Genomic DNA, 22537 nt, shown 5'->3' with positions numbered 1-22537 from the left:
GGAAGGCTATCATTGTCAAGGTGCATAACTTGTAAGATACTCCAAAGTCGTGTAACAAATGTGTGTCTTTTTGTGTTTCCAAAAACTCTCTCAGTGTAATAATTGGGCTCTGATGAGCTCTACTTGCGGGATATCACCTCCAAGTAGCTCTGCTCAGAAATGTGTTTTTCTAGGATGCACCTGAGCTATCACTCAATATGAACTTAATTAGAAAGAATGCTAATTCTAGTTTACTTTTATGTTTTTCATCTCAACACTCTAAAATCTTTGTTGCAGAAGATGTGCGGTGAGTATTACTCCATCCCCTTTACTCACTGCAAGCACACGTTCTCCCTCCCTAAAATATAATATATATAGTAGTAAGACTGGCAGAACAAGGGAGTGTGTTCAAGAAGGGTTTTTGTCTGTGCAGATTGTGAGGTATTCTGGGAGCTGAAACATTCGGCACATGACTTGTGGAAATGAGTGTTGATTCTGAGTTGGTGATAGATAACCCTTGTGAACCATGTTTCAAATTCAGATTTATCATCAATATCCTATCTGTAATTAGCATGTGCCACCCTACCAGTGGTGAATAGCTGTGGTAGCTCGCTTGGACAGTGTCGTAGCCAGTGTGTCCTGGGCCCTAGTGCATGGAAGGAAATGTGCCCTCTAGTTGCTGTTTGAATTGAAAAAAATACAGCAATAATCAGGGTGGAGTGGGCCTTGGTGCCACTGCACATGGTGCACTACGGAAGCTACACCCCTGCACTTGGACCTGATCTTACTCACATTCGGAAGGTCTACTGAGGGTCCCAGCTCTGAACTGGGCTCAGCCATCTTCTTAAAAGTAAACAGACAAAATTGAGGCACTATGTCTGAAGTGGAGACATGTAAACAAAGTGAATGTCAGGAAGTTTGTGACCCATGACACCCAATATGACTTGGGGGACAGCCTCCGTAAACTTTAAGACTAAGGCCCTCATTATGAGTGGCCCAGTGTCTGGTGCAATGTATACTGCAGGCAGTTCCATGCTTACAAAGTAGTGAGCAGAGAGAGGTTTCATCTCTGAACTGCTGGACTTCAAGACTTTTTTGGGAAGAACTTCACATCCGACTTACCCGGTCTATGTATCCTACATTCACTCTTGCCTCAAGTGACCAAGGTTAGCACTAAGTCACTGCCAAGAAACTGCAAAATACTCAACCACTTGGGGAGCAACTGAGTGATGTGGAATTCAGAGAAGAGAGCTGAGAAAGAAGAGAAGGTAAAACCATGAGCAGCCCTGGGGAGGAATTGGACCTTATTTATCTTGACTCAATAAAGTAATTTAGAGACTGAGCTTGGTACTGGCCACATGACCTCCTAGGTGAGCGGAAATTAGGGCATTCTTTCGCTCCCGGCTAGTCACTGGCTACTAGGCAGTTCCCAAGCGAGTAAGTGTCCTCAGCCATTGATGCCCTTGAGTCTAGAGAACCAATAAAGGTCTCATACAACAGCAGATGCTGATGTCCAACTAGTGCTACATTTTAGAAAACATGTAGGTCTTTATTTACACTATAGATTAATGAAGACGTTCACTGTAATAAAATGCTTTCGGTGAGTACTGGTCTCTCAGCCATAACCTGTGGATACAGGACTGCATTCAGAGTGATGCCTAACTCATAGCAGTTCACTTATGGGCAAGTGAACGGCTCCTTTTATGTTGCAGGTCACATGTAACACAAACATCAGGTTTCGTAGCATCTGTGACTACAACAGCCTCTGGTTTTTAATAGAAATCATAGCTAGGCAGGTTATCGGCCAGTATCAATGTTGAAGAACCTGATGATGCATCCTAATGCCAGCATTGCATGCCTGTCACATGCATCACAAGTACATATGCAACGACTCATCTCCTTCCCCTCTCTCCCACCCCCCTTTTCTATTTTGTCTCAATGTCGTTTGTAAGCTGTAATTCTCATAAAATTAAATAAGGATAAAAAAAAATCAAGAACCTGATATTTGTGAACGCCCCATATTCCACTAACAATCGTACCAGCAAGGACTCATTTCTTTAATGGTTGCTTATTGACTGCAGGGATTTGTCAAAAGTTATCCCAAGTGGAAGATGTAGGTAAGTTAGTCTTTTCCAATGCTCAGACACCAGGGATCCCGAATCTTAAAATTGAACTTCCAAGAGGTTCAGGGGAAAGGGAGAGACAAGGGAGAGTCGTACTAGTCTTGCTGTAGGGCAGAAGGGCAAGTTGAACTGGGACCAACACAAGTGTAAATGACTGCCCTACGCCAGAATATATGGGTTGCCGGCTCATGAGGGAATCATGCATCTTCCATTCCTTGCTCACACACCATAAACACGCACCCAGCTTGCTAATGCTGGTCTGAAAGAAGTTCATGTGCAGGAGCAGAAAGCAGGGACAGTGGCTCATTAAGTAGGTATCATCTGCTGGGGGTTCCTATGCAGACCTCTGTTCTGTTTGTTAGTGGATTTGTTTTTGAGTTGCACTCAGTATCTGATCGTGAGTGGGCTGTTTCTCCACAAGCTGGTCCTAGATGGAGTTCTGTTTCTATAGGGATACAGGTCCATTCGACAAAATCAGTAGCAGGTCCTCTCCATATGGGGCAGACTATCTTTTTTTGTAATCCACAGTGTACATGAGTTGGACAGCTCTGTAGTTCTATACCTGGTTATGGGCTCACGGCTCTCAGCAACACAGGACCCTACAACTGGTCCATGTCTGGCTCAACATCAAAGGCATTCCCTTTAATTTGGGCTTGCAAATAGTTGGGGCGTATAACAATGACATTTTAGTCTGTACAGAAGAAGCGGATAACGCCATCCCATCACTCCTGGAGGTGATTTCGAATTTTGCAAAGTTCTCTGGATACACCCTTAACAAAGAGAAGACTGAAGGTTTTCCTATGAATATACATATCCAACATTTGGGTCTCCTGTGGCAAAGCTCCTTATTAAATATTTGGGTACATGGTTTAGGAAAAGTTCATGAGACATCCTTTCAATCAACGAAGACAAAACAATGACAAAAATCAAATCACTAAGAGCCAGATGGGGTGGAAGGTCCTTTTCCCATCTGATACCTACGCTCTGGAATAGTTTAGATCCAAACATCCGAACTACCCAAGACGAAGCACAGTTCAGGAAAAAACTTAAGACCTGGCTCTTTCCACAAGACTAGTTTCCATTCCCGGTATCTGCTCCAAACAGCACTGAGATGCCCAAGGGTAGTCACGCGCTTTACAAATCCAATAAACATAAACATAAACTAATTTCACAATGGTCTAAAAAGTTTATCATTTGGTGGGGCACACTAGAAACCATTAAAATTATGTAGTCACCCATTACTAACTTCCCATGCAGTATGCTTTCCTTTCAATTCTCTACTGAGTTCTGTAAAGCACTAGACAACATCCTGATGGACTGTTTAATGGAAAAGTAAAAAAGCTAGGATCTCGCTCAAGAAATTTAGAATGGTTGAAACGGAAGGTGGTGTTCTATTTCCTGATTTCCATAGATACCAACGCGCCTTACTGGATAGACAAGGAACTTGGTGGTTTACTACCTCTACTACCAATGTTCCTTCGTGGCTACACATAGAAAGGGACTTATCTAGTCCTTGTCCACCTTGAGCCCTATTAACAATACATAATATCAACTACCTTACTATTCCTTACTCGTTACTCATTACTCATTATACGTGCTAGCGTTGATTCCTTATGCTCCATGGACAAGAAAACCACACATCAACTTCCGAAATTGGACCTTGCATCTCTATGCTTTAATAAGCAGATCAAAATAGAAGGAAAACCCGACTGGTGAAGAGATTGGGTGTTGAAAGGTATTTCTCTTCTTAAAGATCTCGGAACTGTGAATAATCCTATCTCATTTTCAATACTCCAACACAAATACAATTCATCCAATTTAGATTTGTATACATTTCTTAAAATAAAATCATCCATTAGGAAATTAAGTCTTACTCGTCATCGCTCTCATTTTGGGCAACTTTATACAACTAGGAAATGCTGCTTCCAGAATATATAGGCTTATGGAACCCCTAATACTTTTGAAATAAAAGCTGATACCAAATCTTGGTCTTTATTTTCAAACTAAGTCAGGATTTTGAGATTCCTTTTTCTACATGGATAAAGATTTAGAGTTCACCGTTCATAGGTAAAATAACACCTGCTCTCGCACAAGTTTGATTTTGGATTACATAACATATGTATTTGTAAAGTTCAATTTCACCCAGAAATGTATCTTGGTGCTGAATAGCAGATATTTTTTGTTACCCAACTCAAAGGCACTCATTTGATCGACCTCAGAAGGATGAACGGCTGAGTGGACCTGGCGGGATTTGAACCTGTGCTTAAGCCATAATGCTTTTTGGATGCCCCGGAAATTCTTTCTATGAGGGTTCACAGATTCGAAACTTTATTGGAACTGTAAATTAGCTCCTGGAGACACCATGCATATATGTTATCCCTGTAACTATGTCCTGTCTCTTTAGCGATATATAGAATACATGGTCCAAAAATTGTTTAATACCAAGATAACCATAGACACCCCCACAGCTCTTCTGGGTATACATGCCTCATCTCAAACTAATAGCCTCTCTCCTTCTGATACCCAACTTTTTGACTTACTTCTGGCATTGGTGTCAAACTGATACTCTCTGAGTGGAAACGCTCTTCAAACCTCTCCTGTCACACATGCTGGTCTAGGGTATGCTTCATTGGAAATGCAGACAATGCTTGCTTCAAACAACTTCATATCCTCTCAACTATCTAGGAAACTGTGGAATGCCATTCACATTTAATCACAAAAGAATAACCCCCCGTAATTCCGCCTACACACATAACTAAGATCTCATATCTGGTATAGTTTGCAGGCAGTATCCAGTAGTTTTGTCCTGTACAATGTACATTTTCTTTTCTGGCAATTCTAAGGATGGTCTTAACCAGATTTTTTTTCCTTATCCCTCCCATTTTTCCCTTTGATTCCCTGCTTCACGTTTCTTGTTTAAAAAATTTAAGTTGTATATGTTTTATCTCAATGTTCATTAATGTGGTAATTGTAACCTTTCTTTTTGGTCATGTTACTCTTGTATTCATTTTTTTACTGAGTTTTATATAGCGCGAACTTGACCCAAAGGTATCTGGTATCAGAGAACTTTACACGAGCACCAGTTGCGTTACATGAGGAAATAATCATTTTTGTTAGGCACAGGGAGATTAAGTGAATTGCACAGAATCACAGGATGTTGTGCGTCCTTGCTGAGACTCGAACCCGGCACCCCAGATTTGAAGTCGACCGCCCTAGCCATTAGACCAACTCCTCCCAACTCCCCTCCATTCATTATTCCACAAAGCTGTTTTGTATTATGGTTTCTCTCACACCTTTGTTTATGATCCCATTATCATTATATATTTGCATTATTGTTATGTATACTTTGACCAAATCTATTGTGGCAACGCAAATCGCTGTGGTTGCGCCAAATTTATATCTTGGTGGACCGTGGTGCAACGCGGCAGCCTGCGTCGGTAGAACTGACGTAGGTGCCACAAAAGTGCCGCAAGTCAGCCTGACGCAACTGCTGAAAAAGTGATGTAAGGCAGTTTTGCGTCACGCAGCGCCAGCCCGAGTACTCTGCGACACTCACCACTGCGTGAAACGACAAAAAAGCACCCAAAAACCAACACAAATCCTAAAAAAAAAACTTTGGGGACCATAGAGGAGTCTGCAATGGACCAGAAAGGATACAGCAGTAGTCAGGACCCTACAGCAGCCACCCGCAGCAAAAGGCGTGATGCACATGCTGAGACCCTGGCAAAGAGGAAGTGCAAATCGAACTTCAGCCAAGAGGAAAATAAAATACTGGTCACTGAGGTGACCAATTACCAGTACTAGCTCTTCGAGCATTCGAAGTTGCCACTTGCCAAAAATGAGGCAATATGGTAGAGCATTGTCCAGAAGATAAACAGCGTCGGACAATCTAAGAGGGCTGTCGCCAACTGTAAAATGTGCTCGCACGACTGCAAGTGCAAAACAAAAGCTAGCGGCAAACCGCAAGGCAGCATTACAAACAGAAAGAGGTAGCCCAGCAGAACAGGAGGTTCTGGATGCCCTGGAGAAGGGGGTGGCAGCTGTCAACCCAGAGGAGTTGGTCACTGGAATATCGGGACAGGACAGTGCAGTGTTAGAAAATCAAGAGCAGTCAACAGGTAAATCACAATAAGTGCACATATATGTGTAATGGGTCATGGTGGTGATCTCAGCTAGAAATGTCCCTGTGCTACAGTCTTCTGTGTGCATCTTGATGTATTGGGACCTGTCCCCAGTCCCACCCATCCAGAATGGAAGTAAATCACATATGACAGTCACGCTTTGCACATGCCAAAACACTCCTGCCATGTCTTTCTCTGATGGGGCAGATATACAATCTTGTTGTCCAACCCAAGAAAAAGGTTGCGTGAGGCACTAGTGGTGTACCCTGGTGTGTGATCCTTACAAGGACCGGCTAAGCTACCTTGCGTGTCTTAACCTGTGCCTGTATATATCACCCTGTAAATGCTACATTTAGCGTGTCAGTGGTGTGACGTGTGTTGCTCTAGGTATTTTTATGCAACTCATATGTGCACTGATGCATGTTCAGATTAATGAGCAATCGTCAATCAGAAAATGCATCCGAGTGCTATGCCACCCTACGGCTGGCCTAGTGAGGAGAAACAAGGAGGAATGTTCATATGTGCCCAGCATATTTACTCCAGTGAAATGCCTAATGCATTCTACAGCATGCATCAGAAGATGAATTCACCCCAACATATTGTTCATGTGCATGAAGGTGCCTCTTCATGCACAAAAAAAATCTACCCACCAAGCTGGCATTCCAACACCATGGTGCAAGGGTGCCTGTATGGCAGCGTGCCTACAAATTTAGGGGGTTATCAACAAGCCACATGTGCCGCCTGTGTGTCACTGTAAACATCATTAAAATTGGTGGTGCAAGGTGCTCATAAAAAAGCCCCAGTGCCTGTGCAGGATGAAATTGTTTCATGCACCATAATGTTGTAAAGATGTTGCATGCCAAAATATCAGAAGGGTTGCAGTATGGGGTGCTGATAAGGAGGCCAACACACTGCATTCACACACTAATTTAAAAGTGCCTTCATAGTGTTGGTATAAAAGTGTACATACCATCAAGATAAACATTAGCAAGGCAGTGTCTGTCCATGGGTCAGTAAAAATAAGTATAATGATGATGCAAGGGGGTATAAGTCTTGATCCTTGGTCTGCATCACAACATAGATTACCACAATATCCAGAGTATGATCTAAACAAATCAGTGAATAAGTAGGTATGCGCAGCTGTGTTTATCCTCACACTCTTCAACGCTACATGCTTAAGTGTTGCGATGCTCACTTCACCGCGCTTGGTGCACTTCTCTGAGCCTCAGCACTTCAAGCAGCACCTCTCACACAGATTACTCTGCACTTAGCATCCTTTCAACTGTAGAGTTCAATAGGCCGCTCCGGGACCGGTGCAATAAGACCGCCGTAGTCTCGTCGAGGCTGCCAATGGACTGCAAATCTGCAGTGCTTAGTTGCCCCAGTATTGGAACTTTCATAGATTCCCATGCTTTGTATCATTCCCCGTCGTCGGAATGGGAGCCTCGGTAAATAGAAAATACCATAGTAGTAAGCACAAAGTGAAAAAATAGGCCTAGGTCTCATCTCATTTTGTAGCTTATCCACCTCTTTTTGTAAAAGAGACCAAACTTTTGCAGTAGCCAATCAGAGCAGCCTCACCCCATAGAACCTTCCTGAGAGAAGCTCAGAGCCTCAGATTTTCTACCGCACGTTGTGCAAGGGAGTCTCCATTGAGCTCTGCTCAGTTTCTTCAATTTCTAAACTACTTTTTTCAACAACTTGGATTTCTTTCAGTCATGTCTGACAAGGAGAAAAAAGCCCTTTTTAGAGCCTTTGCTACTTGCTCCAAGAAGAGGTTGTTTGTCGAAGACAAACATATGGACTGTATATACTGCCTGTATCCGGACCATAAACCTACAAGCTGCCAGATTTGCAGGACCTTCTCAGCGAAGACCTTGAGGGACAGGGAAGGACGTCTCCTCACATGGCTTCAGAAGATGAAGGGCCGTAAGGACATTGTGTCTTCAGACAGTGAGGGCTCCTCGTCGATGGTGTCATCTAAGAAGTCTCAGAAGAGGGGTAGGTCTCCCCCTTCTACTTCAGGCGAGTCCCTTAACAAGGCCTTACCAGGGATCTCTGATAGGTCTGACAGGCCTGCTTCCCTAAAATCTCCTCACCACAGTGAAAAAGAGAGGCAGGGTAAGCTATCTCTTCCCTCCCTCTGAGAAGGATAGAGGGGTCAAGAAGCCTTCGACTTCAGTACAGGAGGCCATTTCGGACAAGAAACAGCGGTCGTCGACGGTGAAAAACACAGGTACTTCGACGACGGCTATAAAAAAGGATATCTCTGTGAAAGTTGCCTCGTCGACGGGCTCGTCGACAACGGCTGCGTCGACGACGCCTGCACCGTCAAAGGTATTCAAGGCACCTGATACCTGTTCGTCGTCGACGAAGATCACCATCTCCACGTCGACGACGATGACAGCAAAGATGGCTTCGACGGCGATGACGACGACGAGGACGACGTCGACGACGACCGTGTCGACGACTCCTGTTTCCATGCTGCTGACGACGAGTTCGTCGACGATCCCGTCGACGCTCCTTCCATCGTCGACGATGAGTTTCAGCTCGTCGACGACGCAATCCTCGACGACGAGAGCAGTATCTTCGTCGGCGCTTCCATCGTCGACGCAGTCCCTTAAAGAGTTACTGTCAACGACGACGACCTCGTCGACGATGACGTCGATGACGGAATCATCTGAAAAACTTGTTTTTTCGCGCAGAAGAAAGCAGATAACACCAGAGATGACGTCTCCGCGACAAGTTCAAAAACTTCCACCTAATCTTCTGTTGGATGACGACTCTGATGAAGAGACTTTTAGCGAGTTTGGACAAGCGTATAGCCCATCTGACCTACAAGTTAAGGTTCAGGATGTTAGTTCTGAGGAAGGAGAGATGGAACACCAACACTATGTTCCTGATCATTACTATGGGGAAGAGGACACAACTACCAGGCAAATGCCTTTACAGAAGCCTTCACGTCAGGTGCAAGAAGGGATGGTGGCGATGCCATCCAGTTTGATTACTGATCTACAACTTATGTTGCAGGATTACCGGAAGCGTTTCCCTACTCCCCAAGAAACTCAACGAGTGCGTCCTCCGACGCCTCCGCCTCAATCGTTACAGCCTGTGGCAGAACACTCTTTGCCTCCAAAAGAGCATACCACTGCGCCTGAAGAGCGCCCACAAGAAGTGGTGCAGGTGCACGATACAGATCATGATACTGCCTCTTCTGATGCGGACCAACAAGTGGATCCAGACCAAGATCAACAAGTGGATTGGAATCCAAATGACCCACAGGATCCAGACGTCGCTGATCCAGATAACGCTACCTCGCCTCCAGCGGACGTTGGAGGTTTTCACAACCTGATGGAACGGGCTTCCAAAAGATTTGGTCTCCCAGTGACAACGGTTCAGTCCGAATGTTTCTTATATGATTTTAAGGAACCATTCAGGAAATCGGTACGCTCCATACCAATCATTGAGCATGTCTGGTCTGAGGGCCTGAAGGCTATGCATAACCTGGCCACAGTCCTCCCGGTGCTACCAAGACTAGAGAAAAAGTACAAAGAACCAGATGGCAGTCCGGCGTGTCTGCTTGGTCAACCAAAACCGGACTCGGTCATTTCTCATCCACACCGTTAACTACACCACCAGATAAGGAGGGCAGGCGCCTGGACAATGTGGGTAAAAGATTCTCCGCAATGGCCAGTCTTCTTGTTAGGGCAGCTAATGCTTTAGCAATTCTGGGACGTTACGATCGCCAGATGTGGTGCGACCTTGCTCCATTTGTAGAGGAATTACAGGATTCCTCTAAAGAAGGAGTGAAGAAGATTTTGCTGGAGGGGGAGCGGGCCTCTTCGGAGGTCATTGATTGTGCTATGGATATAGCAACCACAGCATTTCGAGCGCTAGCCGGTTCAGCTGTTCTGCGACGCCAAGGATGGTTAAGGGCCACATGGTTCAGACAGGAAGTGCAGAATAAAATCTTAGATCTGCCATACGACGGAGAAATGCTGTTTGGCAAACACGTTGATGACGCCCTGCAGGGCATAAAGAAGGACACCGATACAGCCAAGTCCTTAGGAACTTTGCAATATCGCAAGGTACCCTTCAGGGGAGCAAGAGGTAGAGGATTCTCCACTTATAGAGGAGGCAATCAGAATTGCTACTCTTCCGGCTCACAATCTAGCCAGACATATAAACCTCAGTACACTCAGAGGGGTTCTTTCTCTCGCCAACAGCCCAGAGGACGAAAAGGGCAGCAAAGGAGAGACACCAGGAAACAATAGCGGCCAGGTGGCTCTTTCCACTGTTCCTGTTCCCTCATTAACACCAGTGGGGGGCAGGATTGCCCATTGCCTCAACAACTGGATAGTCATTACATCGGATCAGTGGGTCCTACAGATCGTCAAAGAAGGACACACGTTGGAGTTTCAAGACCTTCCTCCAACAAGAGCGCCAGACGCCTTTCCTCCCAAACATCTCAAACTCCTTCATCTCGAAGCCCACCAACTCTTCACCAAGGGGGCGGTAGAGCCTGTACCCCTTTCTCAGAAGGGGAAAGGGTTCTATTCCATGTTCTTCCTGGTTCGAAAGACAAAGGACAAGTGGCGTCCAATTTTAGATCTACGGAAGCTCAACACTTATCTCGTCAAGTTGTCCTTCAGGATGGTCACTCTTCAGGACATCCTCCGCCTTCTCAATCCAGGGGACTACATAGCGACCCTAGATTTGGAAGACGCTTACTTCCACGTTCCTATTCATCCAGCTCACAGGCAATATCTTCGATTTACAGTGGGCAAGAGCCACTTTCAATTCAAAGTACTGCCGTTTGGTCTCCGGTCCGCTCCGCGGATCTTTACAAAGATTCTGGCTCCAGTAGCAGCCTTTCTCAGAAGACAGGCTATACAGGTCTTTCCATATCTGGACGATTGGCTGCTGAAGGCTCCGTCTGCTCAGGAAGCGTCCAGGGCAGTCACGTCCTGCAGAGAACTGTTCGAGCAACTAGGTCTTCGGCTCAACAAAGAAAAATCAGTTCTATGCCCCTCCAGGACAGCGAGGTTCCTAGGGGCCATCCTGGACACAGAGTGTTGCCTAGCCTTTCCATCGGAGGAACGCCAAAGCAAGCTGATTTGTTCAGCCCGCCTTCTTCAAACTCGAAAGTCACTGACAGTTCGCAAGTACAAATCGCTTCCATCCTGCATACCATTGGTTCCACACTGCAGGCTCAGAATGCGTCCACTGCAGGAACAGTTGGACAAGCAATGGCATCAGGTCACAGGCTCCTTCGACGACAGGATTGTCGTTACCCCGGACATGAGAAAGGCAAGCGGCTTGTGGTTTCTGAAAGACAATCTTTCCAGGGGTTTATCGTTCCAACTTCCACCATCTCCCATAGTTTTGACAACAGATGCTTCCATGGAGGGATGGGGAGCGGTCCTCCAGGAGCTGAAGGTCAGTGGCCATTGGAGTCCAGTCCAAGTCAAGTTCCACATCAACCTCCTGGAACTTCTCGCTATCCGTCTGGCTCTACAAGCTTTTCTTCCGAGGATCCGCGACCGTGCAGTGCTGGTTCGTACAGACAACACCACAGCCATGCACTACATAAACAAGCAAGGCGGAACGAGATCCTCCACCCTCTCGAGGGAAGCCCCAGACTCTTTGGAATTGGGTAATCCAGAACAATATCACCCTTTCAGCGGAACATCTAGCGGGGACACTCAATGTCAGGGCGGACGCTTTGAGTCGCCAAAGGACTGTCTCACACAAGTGGGAACTGGACCAGACCGTTCTGGAGGAGCTCTTTGCACGATGGGGGACACCATCCATCGACCTGTTTGCAACTCCCCAGAACGCCAAATGCCAGTCCTTCGCAAGCAGGATTCACCATCGGGAATCCTTGGGGAATGCGCTTTTGATTGCTATGTCCGGCGCCTTTGTTTACGCCTTTCCTCCCATTCCGCTGATCCCGAGGTTGATCAGCAAGCTCAAGGTGGAACCGTGCAGGATGATTCTGATCGCTCCAGCATGGCCCAGACAGTTTTGGTACTCATAACTTCTCCTCCTCTCCCAGGATCAGCCAGTTCTCCTGCATCCTGATCCAACACTGTTGACAATGGCTCACGGACAGGTTCTACATCCGGACTTGAAGTCTCTGCGATTGACAGGGTGGCTCCTGAGTTCCGAGAGTTCCAAGGTTTAAATCTCTCAGGGGAATGTAGGGACATTTTGGCCCAGGCCCGTGCGCCTAGTACCAACAAAACCTATCGGGCTAAGTGGAAGAGATTCTGTGTTTGGTGTCAGAAGGAAGGTTTACATCCATATACTTCTGCACCACACCAACTCTTGCCTTACATCCTTTCTCTGGCAAAATCTGGATTGGCTCCGTCTTCTGTAAAGGTACATCTAGCGGCCATTTCTAGATTCAGACGTTCATCTTCAGCTCCTTCCCTGTGGTCAGCAAGGATTATCAAACAATTCCTGAAGGGTTTATTCAGGGTCTTTCCTCCAGTCCAACCTCCACCACCAGCCTGGCATTTGAATTTGGTCTTGTCATATCTCATGAAAGCCCCTTTTGAGCCTATTCATAAGACTGACCTTAAGTTTCTCTCGTGGAAACTGGCTCTTCTTTTGGCCCTGACATTGGCTAGAAGAGTAAGTGAACTCCAGGCTTTCACAATTGAGGAACCTTTTCTACAATTCAAGAATAATGTTCTCATCCTAAGAACAAATCCTAAATTTATCCCGAAGGTGCCCTCAGAATTCCATCTAAATGAGCCAGTGGTCTTAAAACCGTTCTTTCCACAACCTTCCACACCCGCGGAAAGAACTTTGCACTCTTTGGACATTCACAGATGCCTGAAATTCTACCTGGAGCGGACAAAACAGTTCAGAAAATCTTCACAGCTTTTTGTTTCATTCAGTGCTCCTCGCAAGGGGTGTCCAGTTTTTAAAGCTTGTATTTCCCACTGGATTTCCAGTGCTATACATTTTTGCCACCAGGCAGCTGGAAAACCACTGCAGCGAGCAGTTCGTGCTCACTCTACAAGATCAATGGCTTCATCGACGGCTCTATTCGCAGGTGTCCCAATCAAGGACATTTGTAGAGCAGCGACGTGGAGCAGTGTCCACACCTTCACTCGCCACTACTGCTTGGATTCTTCTGTGAAAGAGGATGCGGCAGTGGACCAGGCGGTTTTGAGGAACCTTTTCCAATAAGTAGGTGAGCTTTCCTTTCTATCCCGCCTTACTGTTTGCATATTTTGTATTACTGGTTATTGTCATGCTTTATGATTCTAATGTGTATCTAGTTCTCTTATCAGAAATATGTGTGACATTTTCAGGTACACAAATTACAAAATATGCTTTTTCTATTTACTGCTGGTTACTCTGATCCAAAGCATGGGAATCTATGAAAGTTCCAATACCGGGGCAAGAAAACAAGTTACTTACCTGTAACTTTGGTTCCCCAGTATTGGTAACTGTCTTGTGGGATAGCTATTCACAACGGCTACGAAAATCTGAGGCTCTGAGCTTCTCTCAGGAAGGTTCTATGGGGTGAGGCTGCTCTGATTGGCTACTGCAAAAGTTTGGTCTCTTTTACAAAAAGAGGTGGATAAGCTACAAAATGAGATGAGGCCTAGGCCTATTTTTTCACTTTGTGCTTACTACTATGGTATTTTCTATTTACCGAGGCTCCCATTCCGACGACGGGGAATGATACAAAGCATGGGAATCTATGAAAGTTACCAATACTGGGGAACCAAAGTTACAGGTAAGTAACTTGTTTTCTTTCAGCCTGTGGTTTACGGTGCTGGGACCCGCACTTAATTGTCAGCACCGGCTGTAGTGACAGTCCACCACATGGTGGCGCTGTCGGTTTAATTTTGAGATGAGCACAACCACCGCGTTTATTAAGTCAAATCGCATTGTAAATGAATACTACCAGCCCCTCATATCATTATTATATCTTTGTGTGTCCTGAACTAGTTTGAATTGTCACGCTTGTAGGAGTGCGATGGTTAGGTGTTACTCTCATTAGCAGTACTGGCAGGGGCAATGTGTGGTGAAGGCTGCAGTGGGCATCCGAAAAGGGCCCTGGTACTTCATTTATTTTTAATTTTTTACAAGGTAGGCACTTCAAATGTAATAATACGACACATTGCACCCAAAGTAACAGATGGGCAGGGCTTCCATCATCACCTAGCGGGGGCTCAAGCATGTTGAAGACAGGCACAAATGTATCCTTTCGCTTTACAGAGAACGCCTCAGCTTGCGTATACTTCATTGTTGCCTGTAGTTCTAACATCCTAACACCACTCTTGCGTGTGGCTTGACTAATTTATGTGTTTTTCCACGTATTCAGAAAAACCAGGGTCATCTTTATCTGCCCTATACAATTAGAAATAGACAAGTGGGGGCTCATAGAGGTACAACAGAGGGTAGGGGCCTGCCTCTTAACGGTGAATAAATATTCTTATTACAGGGTCGTGCCACGCCCTGTTGACCTCTCTCTTAATATGGATTGCTGGTGCGCGAGCCGAAGAATGGTGGACCCTGGGAAGCAAAGCCGCAGACTAGTCTTCCCACGGGGTCTTTCGTACTGCAGGGCCAGGCTGGGGTCAGGGGGTGGGGGTTGGGGTGTGGTACAAAAATGCAGGGGAGGAAGGCGACTTCCTCTTCCTGCATTCTGGCACCATCAGGATGATTAGGTTAAAGAAAAGACCACCCGCCCACCCTAAAGTTTACTAGGGTTCAGGAGCTGGGTAGGCTGAGTGTGCCAGTTTAGGACAGGTTGCAGGGTTTAGTGGTATTTGGGAGGGGTGGGGGAGTCACTGATGGGCTCACCCACCCCTCGGAGTGAGAGTGAATGATGGGGGGGCTGTAGGCATGAGTGTAATGCCAGGTGATACAGGGGAGGATGCTAGAAGAGAAGTGAAGAAGTGGATGAAGAACTGAACGGGTCATAGAGTGGAATGAGAGGTGATTTCGGAGTGGTGTGAAGGGAGTGAGTGGATGAAAAGGTTGATGTTGGGGGGGGGTTGTTATTGGTTATTTGATGGTATTGGTTATGTAATATGTTGTGCAGCCTGGTCCTAATAAATGGCCTTTTACGCTTAACATCAGCGTGGACTGGTTATTGAGCAAGAGGTGGGAAAGCGGACGGTTAATAGAATGTGTGCAAATGGCTAAGTGTCTGGCGCACAACGCCCATTGGGCTCAAAGGGCTTCAGTCCCTGCCCCCGTTGTGTGTGTGAGCCCGGGCTAAGACAGCTTCCCGGGCACCCACATGTAGGAGAGTAGGGTCTGCAATCCTATGGTCACCCCAGATTTTTGCTTTTTGCTTCACTGGTTTACGACTTTCCCTGGCTGTGGGCCTGCTAATCAGACCCACAGCCTAGCTGTTCTCTCTCTAAATTGACATCCATGTACCTTAGGTGCATTTACCAATTGGTATTGGGTCACTATTGTAAGTCCTTGTACAGTGTACCATAGGTACCCAGGGCATAAGTGAACCCAAGGCCTACCAGGGGCTGCAGCATATATTATGCCACCCCTGGCTGGCCATCCAAATCTGACACAACTGGCTGATCAATCAGCTGGGGCAAGGTGGTGTAAACACCCTTTGCTTTAATTGTGGGTTTATATAGCGCTAGGATCGACTCCCGGAGGAGTATCTCCGCGCTTCGACCGCTGGGGAACCCGTCCTGGCTCACCCTGAGAGATGGTCCCTAATGGGTATCTCTAAGGTGCGACCAAGCATCCCCAGCGGTCTTGGGGGGCCGTTGTGAAGATGAGGCAAGCTAATGCCCAGAGTTGCCGAGTGTGGTCCCTGACTAGAGTAGGCACCGAGGCGAGAATTATCGAGACCGCTGACCCTGGTCCACGACCCTGCCGCGTCGGGAATCGAACCCTGGTCCTGGGCCGTCCTCTGCTTACGGGTCTGCCGCCTCTAACCAGTGAGCCATACTTTAGATATAGTATCTCTATATCTAACCCCAAAATGGACACATATACTCCTATAAGTCACTCCTATGGCAGGCCTTAACAATCCTGGAGGCAGAGTGCTTGGAATTATGTGAGATAGTGCTCTGGCATGAGCTGAGCCTGTCTGCAGCTTTCGGAACCAAGTCCTTTAGCTGTTTCCATGATAACGCTATACCATATACTCTTAAGTGCATTATAATCTTTGCGGTTATTGCTAACTTTGGTATAGCATTATCAAAACATGTCGAGTAAGGTGTCATACGAATTGGAATACTACCCCCTCGCCAATTCTGGAGATGGGGGTAGCATTCCACCCTTCTGGAGGGACACGACATGTAAGTAACTATGAACCCCGGTTAAAGTTAAGCTCGAGCCTCAGCATCACAAAATGGATGCTGCCACCAGACACCAGTCTGACCTCCTGCTGCTGGGAGTCCTTCCAGCGAGGGAGGCCTGGACAAAGGGTTTCCTGACTTGGGAGGTGCTAGCACCACCCCAGACAGGATTTTGTATATTAGGTAAGACAGACCTGAAAGGAATGAGACATGCCTGGGGCACACAAGGTACCTCTGTGCATACACCAGTTCAAACCAGTTGCTGGGGAACTCCATCCCCAGCTCTGGTGCAAAACCGGACAAAGGATAGGGGGTGTAACCACCCCCCTTCCTGGTCCCACCCATAGGAGGGACCTAGTGATAGTACAGTTCCCTTTAGCAGGATAAAGGTAGGAGCTGGTCCCATTCCAAACCAGATTAATCCTGATTTGAAACTTTACAAGAAGAAACTCTGGACTTCGACATTCTGCTACAGAAGACTGAAGAAATCTCCCTTGTGGCCAAGGAGTGACCACCCTGCACAAGCAGGCATCATCAAGCGTCCAGCGGCTTCACTTTGTCGTCTTCCCTCGAGGATCCAGACTTCAGAGCCCGACGAGACCCGGATTCCCAGACCTCTCCGACCTCTACCTACATCTGCAGCGCAGCTGAGATCCGTGGGTGCGACGAAACACGTGGGACCGGCCATCTTGGAGAAACTGCACTTCGCTTCTAGCACGACTTCAGAGGCATCCTCGACTAAGTGCTTTGGGGGATTGAGAAGCCCCAGCCCCGAGCAGCTCCTGCACAGAAGATCAGCCCTCCAGCATCCACGAGATCTGCGTGTGGCCCTTTTGCTTGATTGCTGCTCGACGCGTTGTTTGGTCACTTGTCGGCTGGCTAGTGGCCTCCTAGACGACGATCTACGACATCAACACCGCTGGTCTGGTTGCTCCAGACTGGCCCTTGCTTCCCTGCAAAGGAGAAGCACCCCGGACCCTCCTGGTCCGCACCAGACGCCTTTTCCACTCACCGTGTGGGTTGCCTTTGCCAAGGCCTGTTGACGCCGAATCCAGAACCAAAACCGCCGACAGCAAGAGCCTGCGTGGGACAGCTCGTGCCTCCATCCTGGTTGTCGAAGACACCTCCTGGTCTACGTGGCTGCAGAGTCAAGCGTCCACTCTTCACCTGATCGCGACAACAGCATCTGGTTCCTTCCTGGTTCCACTCCAGTCACTGGCTAGTGACTTTGAGCATTGTCCCCTCTGCTTTCAGGTCTTCAGCTCCCGTGATCCACCCTTGGATCAAACCGGACATCTTCCTCCTGGTCGCCTGCAGCATCTTTTCTTCCAGGCTCCATAGACTTCAACGCAGAAACCCGACACGACTTCGCACCTATGCACCCGAAGCCTGTGGGTGAGGTAACAAGAGCATTTCGGTGCTCAAGGGTAGATTGACTCTCCTAGTGTCCAGATTCACAGTCGTTTTAGTCCTAACTAGTCAGGATTGTCCGTACTCACCTTTTTCTTGAACTGTACTGTCCATAGACGTTGTTAGGCATCTCGCGTGTGAGTTCACACTCTGCACACGCATTCCGTGGGCCTCCTATTACTTACCTAAAGTTAGGATAGTTTAGACCCAGCGATCCTACAGCCTCTGGACAGCTCCATTCCTTCTATCGACTTCCTTATGCCACTTGTTTAGTATATGGTTTGTTGCGCCCCAAGGGCAACATTGTAACTCGTGCAACTTAACGTATTTTTCTTAAGAGTCTTGTCATGTGCTTAGCCCTCTGACCTCATAAAGAGTTCAGAGGTGTATGTTAGTTAATAAATATCTTGTTTATTTTTCATAACTACCTGTGTGGTGTCCTTTCATTTGGTATTCAAGGGGTTATATGTGGTAAAACAGCTGGCTTCACATGCAAAAAGAGTTTAGCCTAAGACTGCTTTGTCCATGCTACCATTAGGATAGCTGGTCTATAAGGTTGACTTACAACCAATCACCATAAGAATTGTTTGGACTGATACAAGGTGATCACTAGAACTAGTGAGCATCATATATCAGGCCAACTTCTCACATTGGTGTGCAGCGGTTGGGATTTGAGCTTGCTGTTGTTTTTACGAAATATAATCTTGAGATATCATTTGAAAGATCACATAAGGTACCATAGGTACATATAACAAGCTTAAAAATACTCTGAGTTCTACTGAACCAGCTGTTGTAGTAAAAAGGGAGTAGCACACCCTGACTACAATTCTTAGCAAGGGATCAGTATGAAAACACATAGTGTAGGTAAGTGCACCACTTACACCTCACTAGAAAGCATGTCTGCCACAGGAGAGAACACAGTGGCTCCCCTTGTGGCTATTGACCCTCCACAGGTCATTTCAAGATATGCAGCCCTCAGCTTCCAGGAGATGACACAATTGTGTAACTCCAGGAAACTGAAACAGGGTTCTAACCCTACCCTTCCTTTTCTGATAGGTCTCTCAGAGACATATAATGCTAGAAGGGCTTCTAATCCAGGCCCCTCTGATCCTACAGATGGAAGCATGCCCCCCTTAGAAGGTGACCCTGAGTCTAACCTCCCTGAAACAGAAGATGTAGATGGTGAGGAAGATGGGGAATCATCTGATGGAGTGGTAGACAATGGTCAGGCTATAGTCAGCAGACTTACCATGGCCAACTTAAGCCTACATGAGAATGGAACTGGGGGAGCCCCAGGCCCATCCTCAAGCAGGCCTAACCTTGGGATTAGAAGAGTTAGGTCTCACTCCAGAGGCTCTAACAGATCTATTCACACCCATGTCTCTCAGGCAACTTCTCAGAGAGGGATGACGTCCCCTCAGAGAAGAGAACATGAAGCAAAGATGAAGGAAGTGAACCTGAGGATTGAGAGGGAAGAACTTTCCCTTGCCAAAGAGAAACTTGCCTTTGCCAGAGAGCAGAAATTGAGTGGGTTAGAACCTACTTGTGGCAGCATTATCCCTAGAGATAAAGACAGGAGTTTTGATAATAGACACCTGAGTAAGATAGTGCCCTCCTTTAAAGTAGGAGATGACATCCACAAATGGAGTGGGCAGCTATATTGTGGCTCTCCTTTGAAGGTAAAGGAAGAGACAAGCTCCTCACTGTTAGAGATGAGGATGCTAATGATTACCAAGTCCTGAAAAGTGCCTTGATTGATGGGGTTGACCTAACAACTGAACAGTACAGGTTGATGTTCAGAGACACCCAGAAAACTCAAGCTCAGGATTGGACTAACTTTGTTGATTGTGCCACTAAGGCTTTGGAAGGCTGGTTACTGGGAAGTAAAGTTACTGATTACACAGGATTGTATAATCTACTTATGAGAGAGCAAATCTTAAATAATTGTCAGAACCAGTTGTTGCATCAGCACTTGATTGACTCAGATCTGACCTCTCCCCAAGAATTGGGAAAGAAGGCAGACAGATGGGTCAGGACAAGGGTCAAGCAGCAGAACCAGAACCAGGGTGGTGGCCAGAAGAAAGCAGACCAGAAGGGTAATGAGAATAAGCAAAATGACCAGAAGTCTTCAACAGGGCCTCAACAATCTAAGGAGGGTGGGTCCCAGAATTCCCAAAAGAAGAATAATGATGGTCAGAGAAAATCATGGTGCCAATACTGTAAAAGTAAGACTCACTGGTTTAGTGAGTGCACCATGAAAGGCACAGCTCCTACCACTACTGCCCCTAAGGCACCTGCACTCCCTAGTACAGTTAGTAGTGGTAGTGCACCCCCCAAGGCTATAGTTGGGTTAACCCTGGGAACTGAGGTGGGTTCTGACTTAGTCAGGATACCTACTCAGGCTGTTCTTGTCTGTACTGGGGAAATGGATTTGACCCCTACTGCAAGTCCCAGTACTCTGGGCAAATACAGACAAACGCCTTTAATCAATGGAAAAATGGCTCAGGCCTACAGGGACACTTGTGCCAGTGTCACTATGGTGACACCAAACTTTGTGGACCCTGATCAGGTAATACTAGGTTCAGACTACCTAGTGACCAATGCTAGCAATGTCACTACCAATCACAGTATGGCAGTTGTTAACTTCTCCTGGGGAGGGGTAACTGGCCTCAAAAGGGTTGTAGTTAGTTTAGACCTCCCAGTGGACTGTCTGTTGGGCAATGATTTGGAATCCTCCTTATGGTCAGAAGTGGAGTATAGGACTCATGTGGAAATGTTAGGTTTGTCAGCACATGTCCTTGCTGTGACTAGGTCACAGGCCAAGAAATGCCCAGCTGAACAAGTGCTGGATCCTGGAACAATGGACCAGACACTTCCCAAGAGAAAGAGCAGTAGGGTTAAGGCAGTGCCTTCCCCCCTACCTCAAGGTGAGGATCAGCCTTCTCAGGAGGCTGACCCAAAGACCCCAGAAGGAACTGTCCTAGAAGAGCTTGAACTTGAACAGGTTGAGTTTCTTGGGACAGGGGGACCTTCCAGGGCAGACTTGAGGCAGGCACAGTTAGACTGTTCCTCTCTTGAACCCCTCAGACAGTAGGCTGCTGCTGAGGCTGCAGGGAATGCTACAGGTACCCACAAGGTGTACTGGGATGATGGACTCCTATACTCTGAGGCAAGAGACCCCAAGCATGGTACTACCAGGAGGCTGGTTATCCCCTTGTCTCTGAGAGGTTTCCTTCTTACCGTAGCCCATGAGATTCCCCTTGCAGGTCACTGAGGCCAGAACAAGACTTGGGAAAGACTTTTCCCACACTTTCACTGGCCTCATATGTCCGAAGACACTAAAGAGTTTTGTCGCTCATGTGTCACTTGCCAAGCCAGTGGCAAGTCAGGTGGCACAACAAAGGCCCCCCTGATACCACTACCTGTGGTGGGGGTACCCTTTGAAAGAGTGGGTATTGACATTGTTGGACCAATGGACCCCCCCACCCCCCAACAGCATCTGGACACAGATTTATACTAGTGGTAGTGGATCATGCCACTAGGTATCCAGAAGATATTCCCCTTAGGACCACTACAGCTCCTGTTGTGGCCAGGGCCCTACTTGGAGTTTTCTCCAGAGTGGGGTTTCCTAAGGAGGTTGTCTCTGACAGAGATGCAAACTTTATGTCAGGATACTTGAATGCAATGTGGAAGGAGTGTGGTTTAAATTACAAATTCACCACCCCCTATCACCCACAGTGCAATGGGCTTGTGGAGAGATTCAACAAGACCCTAAAAGGGATGATAAAAGGGTTACCTGAAAAGCTTAGGCGAAGATGGGACATCCTTTTACCCTGCCTTCTGTTTGCTTACAGAGAGGTCCCACAGAAGGGGGTTGGCTACAGCCCTTTTGAACTTCTATTTGGGCATCCTGTAAGAGGACCCCTATGTCTTGTGAAGGAAGGATGGGAGTTACCTCTCAAAAAGCCTAAGCTTGACATAGTGGACTATGTACTTGGTCTCCGCTCCAGGATGGCAGAGTACATGGAGAAGGCATCTAAAAACCTTGAGGCCAGCCAAGAACTTCAAAAAGCTTGGCATGACCAAAAGGCTGTCCTTACTGTTTACCAGCCTGGACAGAAGGTGTGGGTGTTGGAGCCAGTGGCCCCAACAGCTCTCCAAGACAAATGGTCTGGACCCCATACCATCATTGAACAGAAGGGAGAGGTCACCTACCTGGTAGACCTTGGAACTCCCAGGAGCCCTCACAGATTACTTCATGTGAACAGGCTCAAGGCATTTGTTGACAGGGAGGACATGGGCTTGTTCATGGCCACAGATGAGGGACAGGAGGAAGAGAGTGACCCTCTCCCAGACCTGCTCACTCAGAACCCTGATGACGGGTCAGTAGATGGTGTAGTCTTTTCTGACAGCCTCTCTGAACATCAGCAAAAGGATTGCAAACAGGTTCTTCAATCCTTTAGACAAATGTTCTCTCTGACCCCCAGTCAGACAAACTGGTGCACCCATGAGGTGGACACTGGTGACAGTCTGCCTAAAAGAGTAAAATCTACAGGCAACCTGACCACGTCAGGGACTGCATAAAGAAAGAAGTACA

The sequence above is a fragment of the Lissotriton vulgaris genome, chromosome 5, assembly GCF_964263255.1.
Source record: "Lissotriton vulgaris chromosome 5, aLisVul1.2, whole genome shotgun sequence".
NCBI lineage: Eukaryota > Metazoa > Chordata > Amphibia > Caudata > Salamandridae > Lissotriton > Lissotriton vulgaris.
Note: the sequence above shows the minus strand (reverse complement) of the source record.